The sequence below is a fragment of the Mustela putorius genome, unplaced genomic scaffold (genome assembly GCF_011764305.1).
Source record: "Mustela putorius furo isolate JIRA1106 unplaced genomic scaffold, ASM1176430v1.1 tig00000905_pilon_pilon_pilon, whole genome shotgun sequence".
NCBI lineage: Eukaryota > Metazoa > Chordata > Mammalia > Carnivora > Mustelidae > Mustela > Mustela putorius.
Window position 1 is genome coordinate 6,270,295 of NW_025421511.1, and position 15,410 is coordinate 6,285,704.

The window sequence follows — 15,410 nt, forward strand, 5'->3', positions numbered from 1 at the left end:
AGGACGAGCCCGGCCCACAGATCTCACTGAAACGCAGTGACCCCAGTCAGGAACACTAATGCGTCATGAAATTCGCTGAGAGACAAGATCTTAACCATCCTCACCACCAACAAGGGCACCGTGTGGAAGCCAACCAACTAGACGGTGGGGGCCCCGTCACTATGTGCATGCATGTTAGGCCACCGCAATGTGCACGGATATTCCTTACAATTTTATGTCACTTATACCTTCACAAAGCTAAAGTTAAAAAAAAAAAAAAAGAAAGAAAGAAACCTGAGTCACACCAAATATTTTATAAGGTTTAATTTCAGTTTTCAATATCCTGATACAATAGCTAAACAGTAACAGAACTTCCCATGTTCTTCTGCTCCTGCTGCAATGCTTCTCAGTGCGCTGAGGTGGAGATGGGTGCGGTAGCGACCGAGGAGAACGGTGCTCCTGTGAGTAACCTGCGAAGAAAAGAAAACCATCAGAAAGATCTGTGGCAGAACCAGTGGCTCCAACCGCAGGCAGAAGGGACAAGGGCGCACTTACCGCTGGGGTCCCCGGTGACCTCACCCCGAGGGCGCATCAGGGAAACTGAGCCGTCTTCTGCAAACCCAAACAGCAAGACATTAGCAGAGCACCCGCCCGTCAGGGTCCCGGCAGCTGACATCACTCGCGGGGCTGGGGAGGGTTACCGGCACGACGGACGGAGGCTCACACTCGCACGGGCCGGCTCTGACTGCACACGCCGTGTCCTTCAACCCTGCAGCCCCCCAAGCCCCTGGCCTCGCCACTGCCTCCAAGCAGCTTCCGTGCTGCACCCCTCCCCTTCCCGTGGCCCCAGCCTAGGCCGCGAGCTACCGCACCTGCTGTGGCTGCTCACTGTTATGAACGGTGCCCACTCTCAGAACGGCTGCACCCCAGGTCTCCCGTATCCCTCCTCCCTCTTCCTAACAACATCAGTGAAAACAGCAGTCAGAGCCCATGAGGCATGGCTTTAGTGTTAGTGGCAGGAGAGGTGGCTGTGCACCAGGCAGGGCCCAAATGTCGGAGAGGATTCTCCGCGCTCCCCATGCGAGTACACTGGGGCCGGGATTCCACACTTGGGGCTGCCTGTCTCTCCTGACGCACTGGCCTCTTCCACGGGAGGGTCCATTGCGGAGTCATCGGGGACAGCTCTGTTCCCGACTCGCTTATGTCATAGGAGCCATACTGTCTAGGTGTCCCTCCTCCAACTAGAAAACAAGCTCCTTCGGAAAGGACCATATGTTAGGAATCTCTGCCATCCCAGTGCTGGCACGCAGCGAGTTTAGAGTAAAGGTTTGCTAAACAGACAGGGACCCGAGAGAAAAGCATCCCAAACAGCCTGGGATGCTGGGTCTGCTGCAGCTTGAGCAGCACGGGATGCAGTGGAGACGGGCAGTGAGGCAGGGCTGGGAGCAGAGGACAGGGAGCAGGGGGGCTGCTCCTTAGAAAGCCACGTATGCCATGACGTGAGAAGCCAGTTAGGGCTGACAAGCTGATGAAGACAGGTTTCCCCTGGAGACAGAGCCCACAAAATGGAGACGCCGCCTCAGGCCTATTTCTGGGTTCGGGTCATTATAATCATGGCTGCACATGTGTACCCACACGCAGACACGGAAGTACACACACACATGCGTGTAAACACGAGACGCATTAAACATGAGATGCGTGAAGTGACTGCATTTCTGCGTGTGTGCACATGCGTGTGCACTTGCGCAAGTGCACGCTGAGAGAGGCGGAAGCACTGCAGATCCGGAAAGAAGCAGAACCTTAGAAAACGTGGACGCCTACATCACATGCCTCCTGAATTCAGTCAGCCCGGTCACCCAGACTGCACCCCAGGACTGCACTCCTGGCTTCTCTCTCAGCACAAGGACCCACACCGTAGGTCGGGAAGCAGGTCAGTCCTTAATCGCAACAGCGGGGGTGCTAGGGATCAATGGTCTAATCCCCTGAGATGCAGGACACTGTACGAGGCTCACTTTGCACAGGTGAGTTCTGGAAAATTGCATGGTGACCTCTACCCCTCAGCATGGGCACAGAAAACAAACCCACAGCACCGCCCCCGTCCCCATCAGCGTGCAAGAGCATGGGTCAGCTTGTCACTCGGTTCTGCCTCCGACCCCACCACACCGGCAGGGGAAAGTGATTTGTTCAGAGGCCACAGGGCCCCCTGCGGCACCCATGTCTCTGTGGTACGATGAGAAAGGCCAATGCCCACGCCGGCTGTCACCAAGGGGACCTGGTAACGCACGAGAGAACCTCAAGCATCTCCCGTGGGGGAGTCATCGTCCACTGGGACCTCATCCCACCCAGGCTGAACACATGCTGTCCCTGCCTTGCCCCGTGGTGGCTAGATGGAGGTAAATAAAGACCAGTGGCTGGAGGCCAAGAGAAAGAGAGACAATAGCCCACGGCCATCCCCATTCATAATGCAGCCAAGAATTTGCTGAGCGCTTTGACAGCAACCTGTTTATGCAAACGGTAAAGTTTGAGCACTCGCAGATGGAGGGACTCAGCAGTAGTATCTGAAAACAGGAATGCACACACGCTGCCGTGGGAGCAGGACATCACCCCCCGCCCCAGTCAGGGGAGAACCAACCTCAGGGACACGCGTTATGGCAGGCAAGTGGCTGGGAGCAGGAGAGATGGTGCGGACGGGGATCCTGCTGGCAACAAAACCACAGGGCCCGTTTTGGGGTCTTGGCCAGGCCCATGTGGGCAGACGGGAACCTGCCATGGGCATGCTTATAGTCAATGCACGGGAAGAACCTCACTGAGAATGTGGGTCAGTCATTTCAGTGGATCATCCTGTAGGTCTGAACGGGTCTGCGACCCATGACTGCCGATAGGAAAGCACGCCCAGCCTGGACACCACCCCCACAGCCCCAGAGCCAGGCAGATGCAAAGGAACACCTTCCACCAAACCCTCCCAGGTGAGATTCTACTTTGTATCTTCAAATACCCTGACCTTTCTGGAAGTGAGTCAGGACACACCTTCTAGAATCATCCAGAATGTAAGAGAACCCCTTATTTGTAGAAGCTAACATCCAGACGTGACCGTTGCACTTTGGAAGTCCCCCCCCACAAGCTCTCATCTCCTCAGAGGGTGTCTGTCGCTCCCTCGTCCCCTGGTGTCCACACTAAATGGTGCATCTCTCAGTGGCACTGTGTCCTTGGAAAGCGGGAAAGCCAGTGTCACATGGACACCTGGGAAGGAGCACCTGGTGCCTCGGTCCCTCAGTCAAGATGCTGGCATGAGGCCCCTTCTCTGTGCACAGCAGCCATGTGCTAGCCACAAGCCTGCTCACAGGGACAGCCCCCGATACCCCCTCCATGTGGGCAACACCTGAACGCTCGCTCAGGTTTGTGGAGTTCAGTGGGAACAGACAAGCCTTCTGGAAGAACTTCACTGCCAGCGGGAAAACAGCATCTACGTTTGCATCGGATTCTCTGCCCCCAAGGGTGAGGGAACCTTGTGGGGGTTTGGGGGGTAGGCAGGGCTCAGGCACCTCACACCTTGTTCTGGACTCAGCCCTGCACCTCCTGGTCACCAGCAACCAGTTCAGTCACTGGGACTGCATGGCTTCCCCCAACACGTGCAACCCTGCCACAGCAGCAGGGACTCAGGGAGGGAGGTGTCCCAGGAGGTGCCGGAGACAGGCACAACAGGGAGTCGGACAGTGATGGGTCCACACGGCCCGCCACAAGGAGAGGACACGGCACACGCCCTAGGCCCCACGCTGGCTGGGCTGTTACAGGCGCAGAGTCAAGAGACTCCACGGGGTCCGCAGCCTCTCCCACAGGAAACGCTCAGAAAAATCATCTGAACTTAAGTCTTCTGAACTCTGTGGTTGAGTTCCCACCATTTTACGGAATTATTTGTCTCATTAACTCTCTTTATCATATCAGTTCTCCCAGGCCTCTGGCTGCCTGAGGTCAAGACGGCCAAGACCGGTTTCTGCTCGCCCACCATCTGTGGGTCTGTAATAGGGGGAAAGTCACCCTGAAAACCAGCCCAGGGGTGTGAGCTGCACTGGGCAGGCTATTCACTGCCAGCAATAAAGTCTCTGCTGTCAGACAGGTGCCCCGACCGCGCCACACACCCAAGACCATTCCTGCCATCAGGAAGCAAAGTGGGCCATTTCAACTGTTCTTCCCTGAACAAACGCAAGATACAAGAGACTCTGTTTTCTGTGCCTGGTGGCTTACCGATCTCTTTTTGCCTGAGAAAAATCAGCAATTCCACACATCAGGACCCTTCCTACGAAGCCTCTTCCCACTAGAGGAAGTCCTTAGACACTGCATACCGGCCACCCCTACCTGTTCCTGGAGCAGTGAATACAGACTCTGAAACCTAAGGCCATCACGGGGGAGGAATTCTAGGATAAGCCAGTAAGGATTTTCACTCTAGATCAAACACTTCCTTACCAGCTGACGTGTGGAAAACTTATTTCTACCTCTGCCTTACAGCCTCTCCATCTAGGAAAGGTGTAGACCAGCCGTGGGCCCTCCTGCAGTAGGTTCTGGTGACCACTTGGCCTGCTCTCAGGGCCCCTGACCAGCCAGCACGTGAGTGAAGGTGAGGCGGCTGGACACTGGCCCCGTGGAGCCACTCGGACTCACTCCTCCAGCAATCCCGAGTCTGCAGACAGACTATGTTCTGTGCCTCAAGTGTGGACCTTCAGGTCCTGCAAACCCAGAGCTGGAAGCAAGTGCTCTCCTCTGTGCCTTGTGAACTCTGGAAGGACTCTCTCGACAGTCAGAGAACCAGCCTCATTTTTGCCTAAGACAGTTTGATTGGGTTTTGGTTCTTTTGAACTCGAGGACTCCTAAGATCAGGGTATGAGCAGTACGACCCCGGTGAAGACCTACTGTGCAGGTGACACTGGAACTAGCACCCCCAAGTCTCAGACACACGCCGATGAGCCAACCCACCACACGGTCACAAGTCTAAGACCCCCACCCATTCCCTGACTCAGTGCAAAATGAGGGGAGACCATGTGGGTGAAGCTTTCCCAAAACTGTGGCTGGCCACGAGGAAGTTCTTGCTCCTGGAGGATGGACCAGAGCGCTGCGCTCAGACAAAGAATCAGCGAACAAGTACTTGCTGATGGAGAGAAGCTCGCCTTCAGGCCAGCCACACCTCAGGGAGTCTGAGCACCTGACAACACTGGGTCTTCTGGGCTCTGCTAACAATTCCTGGCCATGCTGTAGCATGCCTCTCCGCCTCCCACCACAACTGGCTACTCTGGAAGCCAGAACCTTCTTCGTAACGGGATGGCCTCCCTGTATTTCTAAAGCAGACAAATGAACAAGTTCAACTACCTGCAAGATCATCCACAAAAGCTGTTCCACTATTCAAATGCCTGAGTAATGGTATAATTTACTTTTACTGGAAAACGACGCACGGACACTACAGAGCCCTCTCTCTCTCATATTTGTGTCTGCGTCCCGGTCAAGGTCTTACGTGTTGACAAGAGAAATACTGTTTCCACCCCCTCCAAGCAGGCACACAGGCTGTCCTGGAAGGAGGACCTGTGGGAGAGTCTGTCCCCTGTAAGGCGTCAGCGCTCATGACCCAAGGCCCAGACGACACTGGCTGGATTGCCAATCCTACCTCTGTCCCTAGCTCGGCAGAAGCAGCAGGTGAGAGAGTATCGCCAAAACATAAATTCCACTCATTCCTATAACCACACCGAAGCAAACTCAGCAGTAATCAGGATCCCAAGGAAAATAAGCCACATCCCCTGCAGACGTGGGGATTACTAACTCACCTTCACGCCCAGAAGCGGCCTCCACCAGCAGATGAGGACGGCAAGCTGTTCTCGAACCCTGTCCACAGAGGGCAAACGTTACACTCAAGACACAGAGAGAATTCTCTTTTACATAAGATTCTGGGCGAAAATCTTACTTTGTAGAGTTGTCCTGGGTGGTGATACTTTGCAGGGGAGACACGCTGGCCTGGGGACCATCACCTCAAATCTTGGCACACGAGGGAGAGAGGTTTCTGTGTTCCAACACCAAGCTGCCACCCGTAAGCACATGTGAGAAGGCAACATGACGTGGCATTTCTCAGGGAGGAAACGTGGTTCCTATTCATTATAAAAGAATAAGGCCTGTATGATAGTGAGCGTCACACCAGGGATGACGGGACCTGCACACCCTCAATGACTCTTCCAAACAGGACAGGCCAAGAGCACATGTAATGGGACTGACCTGCTCAGCGGCTTCCTCCTGGGCTTCGAGAACATCCAACACCCACGAGCACGGTGTCCATCTCCCCGCCAGGAGTGTCGGACCCGCCTTCCCACTGCTCTTCACACCAGCTACTCCAACTGTGCCAGTGTGCCGTGGTTCGCGCAGCACTTCAAGGTTTGGAAAGTAAATCACACACAACAAGGCGCCAAACAGTTCTTTAATGGGCAAGAAGATGAAATCTCAAATAGTGCTGTTTTAGCTGAAGCGACCGTTGAAATGTGTCTCCTCTGAAGTAAGAAAATACTTCAAGAGTAAGGTCTGGAATAAAGTAGCCAATTAATATAAAACTGACGAATTTTGGTTAAGTATCATGCGTTACTTGATGTAGAAGTCTTCAGCTTGATTGTGAGGATGAATTCACCTTAATTTCTGCCAAGAGAAACGTGTGCCTACAGCCCAGTTTGTGCAGAGCGAGGCAGGACGAGAACCACGGTCTCTGGGGTCTCTGACTGCTGGGGATGCTGGTCAACCCCAGCACGGGAGTGTGCACGTGCTCTCAGAGCATCCAAGAGCTGGTGAGCTGACCAGCAGGACACTAATGTGATGTCTTTACAGGAGAACTTCCCAACCTGATGCAAAACAGAACCACAGGCAGATACCAGTGGTCACATGCAGTGCTCGAGTTTCCCCCTTTGGAGTCCAGCTCACTTACACACTCGCAACCACCTGTATCAGTGAGAGGAGAGAGCCCTAACCATGTGAGCGCATGAACCAGAGCAGAGCATGACCGCATAGAGGGGCAGCGAGGACACGGTCAGGCGTTTGCTGGAAGAGCCCTCGAGAGAAGAGCCTCTGCTCCAACTATCCCTGTAGCAGGAAAACAGCCCGGGGGCAACACGAAGCAATGGGTGTCGGAGAGCTCTGGTAAAACCTTCTTCACAGAACAGGCAGGGGGACTCAGACTGCAGTTCACTGGCCCTGAACTCAGGCCATGGGAGGGCTGGGATAGAATACGCCTATGCTGTGCCGAGATGGAGGAGGACACATGCCCAACAGAGGGTTAGTGCAGGGACACTCTCCAAAGCTCTGGCGTATGGACACCCTATGAGACACAGTGAGACAAGTCAGCACTGGCGCCTAGACATAGCAGAGAGGGACAGCACCATCGTCTGTTCTTGGCAAGGACATCCCAGCACGTCCCATGTCAGGGCCACTGGTGACCGGCGTGAACAGTGTGTCGGAGTAATGCAAGGGACCCTGCCACAGAGACATCAAACACCTACCCGCTCCCACCCCTGCTGATGCTTCTGCCCTCCTGGAAAGTCCTGTTCCTCCCCTCACGAGCTCATGTCCAGCCGCATTCAAGACCAAGGTCGCACCCCAGCCCCAGGGATCGCACAGTGAGCTCTCGCGCTCGCTGGGACTCGGCAGGATCTGGTCTCAACCCCACCCGCCGCACACCAGCCTCGGGGATCCTCTCTGGCTCTTTGGTCTGTGCATATGCTTTTTCTCATCAGTTCACAAGAGGCTACAAAGCTCTGCTGTGTTCTGCATGCAGGACTACCCAGTAGGCATTTTTAACAAATGCTTAACTTTATCACACCGATGACTTAGTTCCAAATATATACAGTGAGCCCCTCACCCCTCACAGGAAGAGGGTTAGTAGCATGGGAATTTCAACAAACCAGCAGTAAATCCCAGTGTCCCAGACAGAACCGGCATCTAGGGCAGGCGGGACAGGGGGCATCATGACTCAGCATTTATTAGCTGTGCCAAGATGGAAACCCCCTCCCTGCCCAGGCCTCTTCCTGCATAAATGGGAATGGCACTGGCAGGGGCATCGCACAGTGTCAGGAGATTAAACAAGGTACGAATTTTAAATCATCAGGCATTTAACAAGCATCTGGCTATTGTCCTGACCTGCACCATGATGCGGCAGAGGGAGGCTGCGGTCACCCACCACAGACAGGAGCTCCTGGGGGCACCGGCCTCCGGAGCCAGGGGCATGCATTTGCGGCACTTTTGATCCCAAAGATACATGAGTTTTTAAAACAGGTTCCCATCAGTGTTTTCCGTTTGATTCCAGAAACAGAGGGAACTGTAAGAAGAAAGTGGGCAGGTGTTTAAGCTCATTGGGGACAGAAGGCAAACAGTTGTCAGAGGAGCAGGTCACAGTGCAGCGGTTCAAGGTTCAATGCCAAGAGGGCGCCACAGAGCCGAGCTTCAAGCCCATCTGAGAAACCCGGACAGCCTGCTCGAGGCAGACCAGCTTGCAGAGGCTCGCCATGCACGGGGCCCTCGTTCACAGAGCCTGTACAGCGGCCCCAAGGCCCTTGTCTCCTCTGAAAGCCGTACTCCCTGCTCTGAGCCACTCCTGGAACCACTCTCGAATTTATTTTAAAAGATTTTATTTATTTGAGAGAGAGAGAGAGAAAGCACAGAAGGGGAGGGTCAGAGGGAGAAGCAGACTCCCCACTGAGCAGAGGCCGATGACGAACTTGATCCCAGGACCCCGGGATCACAACCCAAGCCGAAGGCAGTTGCTTAACGGAGTCCCCAGGCGCCCCCACTCTCGAATTTAGAATGTGTTCCCACGTCCATCTACACATGACGAGCTAAAGAACAAGAGAAACCCCCTTGACAAAATTCACACAAACCTGTATGCGAAACCGTGTGTCACCAGCTCCCAGCTCCTCGTCAGTGACTCCAACCCCCAGGGCCACCTGTCTGAGCTTGCTGCCCCGCCTGTATTTACACCCCGAGGGAAATCGCACCCAAGGGCTTCCCAGTTGGGATTTCTGAGGTTTTAGTCAAGTGTCACTGGGGGCTATTAGAACAGAAAGTCCTCGAGACCATCAGGAGCTCATTCTGCAGGGAGAAAGGCAGCGAGGAAGGGAGGGAATCGGGGAGGTATTTTTCTGAGGTCCTGCAAATCAGACCCCTGCGGTGGCTGCCTCCCAGATAATCCCTCCCACTCACAATTTCTATAAAAATCTCACGAAGCTCCACTGAACATCTTTACCAGAACAGGAGCTGTCGGCTACCTGTGTGGACGTGCACGCGTACACGGGTGTTTATACCCAAATAGCTGGTGCTTAACCAAATAAAAGATATTCTTAATAGTCTGTTGAATATAATTCTTCAGCTCATGGATACGAACTACAAGAAGAACTGCAGTGAAGCCACAACACTCCTTTTTTAATTTAAAGCAGTACCTGGAAACTTGCTTTTAAAGACAGATTCCACGTTTATCCTTCAGTTGCGTGACCCCAAGTGTGCAGAAACGCAAGCATCCTAAGTGCTTGTTAGTGACAAACCACGTCTAGCACAGTCTCCTGTAAAGCTCCTGAGAAGAGAGATGGGCCTTTGCTCTTGATTATTCTCTAGTTTAGAGAACAATCTCTAAAATGAGTCTCACTTTCCCTTGCAAGTGCCGGGGTTCTGTAAGCAAGGACCACACGCCTCAAGACACAGGAGACGTGGCCTATTTTGCACGCGGGGCAGGCTAGAATGAATGGGGAGCAGGGAGCTCGGGCTCTTTACAGCGCAAATTCCCAGGAGAAGAAAACGAACTCCTGAGTTAAATCGGGGTCATGACTGCTTGCCGCGGACACGGACTGTGACTGTCCCACTCTATCCACTTCCTGTGCGACGGACTCCAGCTGGGGGAACACCCGGCGCAGACGGCTCATGCCCTCCCTCCAATTTCGATATCCCCCTCACCATTCACCCTTACGAAACACCGCAGCGCTTCCGTCCAGGTCTGCTTCAGGTATTAACTCCGGATGACGGTCACATTTTTGACAGTTAAATCCTTCTTCAGAACATCTACTCGGCGCTCCCCGGGTCAAGTGAGCCATTACAGAAACAGCCGGTCCTGCTCATCACCCAGGGAGCTCACATGATGATAAAACAGAAACCGGGTGTATTCTTGATAGCCACGTAGATTGGGCCTTAGTTAACTGAAGGTGAATCTATTTCATGAAGGCAGGAGGAGTGAGCGTAGGGGACAAGAGGGCCGGGCAGGCGGGGAACCTGGGGGCGTAGGCCCCTTGCGGGAGCAGCATGCATTGCAGTGAGGACAGCCGCCGGGCAGAAATGAAGAGGAGGATGCGATGCTCGCCTTTGCGCGTCCGCAGCTGCTGCAGGGCCTCCCATGCCAACAACGTGTACCCCCTAATACCCCACAGAAATAAAAGAGGTGAGATTACAGCCACATCCCCCTGAGGGCCTCTGGGGGGTCGAGGGACGGAATGTGAGCAGCCATCCTGCTTCGTGCCCTGGGGCCCTCGGCTCCCTGCCCTCCCCTGCTCCTCGCTGGCATCTGACGGGGTTGTGATGGTTGTGAGGCCTGTGCGGTCGCTCATAACTTCTCAAAACGTCGCTGAGTGTTCACTTACTCAAGATGTACAACCAGAGAGGAAAGGGGAACTGCTCCCACTAACAAAGGCACACTGCATTAAGTATTTGCTAGGATTTCAAGTTATGTTTTTATGTGTTATGCTTCGACTCACGTGGGAACAGCGAGCCATCTAAATTACAATGAATCAATAAGAAAATATGATTTTACATACAAATATTCACTGTTCCCTTTTCAAGAATATAATTCTTATTAAAAGTTGTTACAAATTACTATAATACAATCATAATTATGTTAAAATCACACAATATAATTAGTAAAAGTCTTCAATATCTCTTGTATGTATTAATGTATTCACACTAATACATACAAGTTGAAATATAAATGTGCAAAAAAAAGCTAAAATAGTTCATCATCCTCATAGAAACTAATGGCAATCCATTTTGCAAATAACCTTCTTAAATTTTTGCAATAGTTCTAAATGGTAACTGGAATTTACATCTTGATCAAATCTTGACCCTCGATTTTAAAAATACCTAATTTCAGAAGTAAAAAGTCTGATGATGAGATAGATCCGAATCTGGCTTCGCTTAACCAATTTGGATGAAAAATAGATAATACTTAAGTTTATTCTAGCCTGGAGAATATATGTTGCTTTCAACTAATTATGTGAAAGCATGTGCTCACAGCTTCCCTAACCCATCAGACTGCAGGGAACACATCAGCTCCCATATATGGGGCACCTGATTACCAGAGAGACAAGGCTTCTTCAAAAACCAAGCACCAGGGGCACCTGGGTGGCTCAGTGGGTTAAGCCGCTGCCTTCAGCTCAGGTCATGATCTCGTGTCCCGGGATCGAGTCCCGCATCGGGCTCTCTGCTCGGCAGGGAGCCTGCTTCCTCCTCTCTCTCTCTCTGCCTGCCTCTCTCTGCCTACTTGTGATCTCTCTCTGTCAAATAAATAAATAAAATCTTAAAAAAAAAAAAACAAGCACCAGAAAATCTGTACCCCATTACAACACATTTTCTCTTTTAAAATGCCTTTGCTAAAAAAATCTGAGAAACACAAATTCTCTTAATTCAGAGCTCAAAATAAACCAAAACCCTGTTCCTAAAATCACAACTTCATTTAAGACACAAAATACATTTCATGACGTGCCCAAATCAGCCGCCTTCCTATGTGGGGTTCTTCATAAGGGTGCTGGGCATTCCTACTGCTGACACCCACACAGGATGCTGGAGCCAGCGAACCAGCCTGCCCACAGGTTTTTCCCCCCACCCCAAAGCACCCACAAGAAAGACCCCCACAAGCACCTTCATCTTTAAAGGGAACCCCACAATGTGATGTAGCCACACTGACCAAGACAAGGGGAACCACGCAGATGTTGTTCCTGCTGGCGTGTGAAGAAGTCTCCCAACTCTGTCCATGACCAAGATGTCTAGTAAGATGCATCAGGAGCTATCAGTATTAAGAGACAACGTAGCGCAAACCTGTGGAATCACTATGTTGCACACCAGAAACACACGTATCATGTGTCAACGATCTCAACCAAAAAAAAAAAAAAAAAATGTCTGTAAAAAAAAATAAAAGGCATTGCTACCTTGCGGCACAAGGCATTGAGCAGGAGGAGGTACTCAAGGCAGCCAATGGGGTGTCCTCCCCGGAAGGCCCCTCTAGAAACTGCCTGGCACGGGACACAGGAAGTAAGAGCCATGCACACTTGGGGTCACCTGATCCTGGGCCACACACATGGTGTGGTGCACCGTTCTCTCGAGTAGCGCTGATCCCTGGTTGGCACTGTTGGCCTGCTGCCCCCTGACCTCCTCTCTAACCCGAGCTCTAATCCTGCCGGTCGCAGGACATCTGGAGCACTGTCTCAGGAAACACCATTTGGGGACTAAACTCCACAAGGGGTGAGAATATGACCAGACAGATCCATGAAGCTGTGGGGTCTGGAATTCCTGGGGCAGAGGCACCATGTAAATGTTAGGATGTGTGCCCTGCTCAGGCGACGAGGCAGGCATCCTTAGGAAGGAGGAGGCTGATTTTCCTGGCCTTCTTTGAAGATACACCTTTCTCAGTGGGAGTCACAGAAACTTCACGTCAACAAAATGAAGGTCAACAATTGTCCCCAGGGAGCGCAAGCAAACACTCTGTTAGGGAATCAGCACAAGGCCTTCCTTCCAGCACACGATGTCAGCAATTCTCATCCAATGTGCTGTGAACCCTTCACAGATGGCCAATAAGATGTTTTTCAACTTATTTTGAAATTATTACAGATGCCCATTAAGACAGAATGCAGAGGAAGACAGATGCAGAGGAGTGGAGAGCGGCCCTGTGTACACCTCCCCGTGTGGACGCCTTAGTCCCCACACCCAGGAGACTGGCACGGGCACACTGTGTGTACGGTGGTACCGCCCTGATTTTGTGTGTGTGTTTCCGTAACCAGCCCTGCAGTCAAGGTGCGGAGCCACTCCCTACGGTGTTACTCCACGGTGCCGGCAGACTTTGATCACTACATGATACTTGTGTTGTCACACAGCTGGAGGATGTGAAACAGGACGGCATTTTGAAATGGACAATTCATATGGTGCCAAGTGGATATTACAAACTAGGGCGGAGAATGGTGCGGAATAGGGTCCAGTTACTGGTGTGCTGTTGCCCTGGCACCAAAGAAAGCTTCTGCATTTGTCGGAGCATGGTCATAAATCCATCCGACGGTCAACCTGGGTGGATAGTTAGTTCCAATGCACGACAGGCCCAGAGGGTTGGCAGGACGGCTGTGGACAGACTCCGATTCCTTCACGTGCGTCACCTCAGACTCATAGGTGTCATGAGGCAAAAAAGGCCGAGCGCGTGTGTCCACATTCCAGAGTGTCACTGCAATGCCTTCCAGTCCGACCTCAGCTAGTCCCAGAGCACACAGCACATGCTAAGTCCGTACCAGAACCACACGGTGCTTGGAAACCCAGAGCCCACCTACTGTGTGCTGCATGCGGCAACAATCTCGAAACCCAACTCAAAGGAGTAACGAGGCGCTGCTTTTAGCCTACCCAGTTTTGGAAGACAGGAGACACAGTAAAACGGTCAGACACAGGGAAGCTGCCGTGCAGGGCTCGCTCACATTTGCTGGTGTGACATAGATCCGTGCCTCCCCAAGGGGAACGACGTTTGGAAATATGCAGCAAGAGATACAAACATGCAGACACTTTCAGCCCATATTTCCACTTCTAGGGACAACACTAAGGAAACTCATTAGCACAGGCAGGTTAGAAATGATGGTTTTAATATCATAGAAGCCAAAAAATGAAAAACAACTTAAATGTCAGTTCCATTCTCACATGCATTGGGCGTTGGCCTCATGCCAGGCACCACCTGGGGGATAAAACATGAGTTTAAGAGATTTAAAATATATTTCTGGTATTAAAAATATTATAATCCGGAGGGGGAGGCACTAAGTAAAAAGATAATTTCCATTAAAAAATGACAAAAATACAACTGAGAAAAGCTTCCGTGTCTGAACACCGTCCCCGAGACGGCACTGAGTCCTCCTTCAGTCGGTGGACCCCATCCGGAGCCCAGCCGCCGTGCTGGTGAACCCACGCCATGCTCCCTGGACGAGCCAAGGGGCCAGGGCCAATGGACCTGGGTGAGGACAGGCGGCAGGCCTCACGAGTGAGCATTTGGGCCACCCCATCCCCACAAAGTTTCAGGGAGCACTCTGTCATACACCAGGGCCGGGAACCGCCCCACCAAGCCCACTTCTCCCTCAGCCACCTGCAGACATGTCAGAGTCGCCCTGCCTGCAGCCTGCCCACGATGACATCTAATACAGGACCCAAGCCTGGGCCTCCTCGATAGCATGGGTGATGAAGCTTCTGCACTTTTCTCCAGGCACCTACCCAAACCAAGCAGCCACAAAAGCCACCCGAAGGGGAGGTCACAGCAGGGACACAGTAGGAGCAGATAATGAGGGCATGTGTCAGGCACATGGCTCCCACACATACACAGCTACCATGTGCTCGCACAGCTGTGATCGCGTGTGAGGTGAGCAAGACCCCGAGAGCCTCCCACCCCAGCCTGGGCAGGGGAGAGCCCCCTTGGGAAGGAGGCAGGACCTCTAGGGAGTATGCAGACACCCCCGCCCCGTGGGATGAACACCAGCTCAGGCCTGGGTCTGCCCACCTGCATGGCCACATTCCTGGCCAGCACGTGCCTCTAGAGTGTAAGGCCACGTTGAGCCCACACTGGGCTGCAGGGTACTATAAAAGTGTACGTGAGAGCACAGGACATATGCCACCTACCGGCACGCTAGCTCTAGATACCAGCCCTGGCGACACAGACGTGGGTGTGTGCGTGCAGTGGGTCCCCGGCAAGAGCCACAGCAAACCCACAGCTCCCTGAGGCTGTTCCTTCCTCTCAGCCTCTCGGCATCTCCCTGTATCATGCATGACCCCTCATTTTACTTTGGATTGTCCCCTTTTTAGGTCCCTTTAAAAAAGGTAATGGACTTGGGAATCAGGGGACATTACCAGGTACAACTGGACTCAAGCTTTAAACCCCACATCACAGCCCCCCACGGGACACAGCCCCTCCAGGATACATGGTCCTCTCCCACAGGACACACATTCCCCCCTATTGAGGGGTGCCCAGGTCCCCCTCCTGGGGCACATATCCCTCTACCCTGGGAACTTTGGGCCCCCAACTGTGGGGCACCCTGACCCCCACACAGGGTATACAGGTTTCCCCCACCCTTGAGGCATCCACGCCCTTCCCGCACAGGGCGCCTGACCCTCCCCAAGCTGACACTGCTGACCAACCCCCTGCCATGTCCAGAAAG

At 52.8% G+C, this 15,410-nt stretch overlaps 1 long non-coding RNA gene across 1 annotated transcript in view; it reads right to left on the reverse strand.

Moving 5' to 3' along the window:
* Positions 1-305: 305 nt before the first annotated feature.
* The window catches only part of LOC101692483, a 253,486-nt gene continuing 238,381 nt past the window's right edge, over positions 306-15,410 (reverse strand). The window contains exons 4-8 of the long non-coding RNA XR_006608451.1: positions 6,229-6,528; positions 5,924-6,104; positions 5,787-5,844; positions 535-591; positions 306-449 (exon numbers count right to left, since the gene is read on the reverse strand). This is a non-coding gene — a long non-coding RNA (uncharacterized LOC101692483). The remainder of the gene's footprint in view (positions 450-534; positions 592-5,786; positions 5,845-5,923; positions 6,105-6,228; positions 6,529-15,410) is intronic.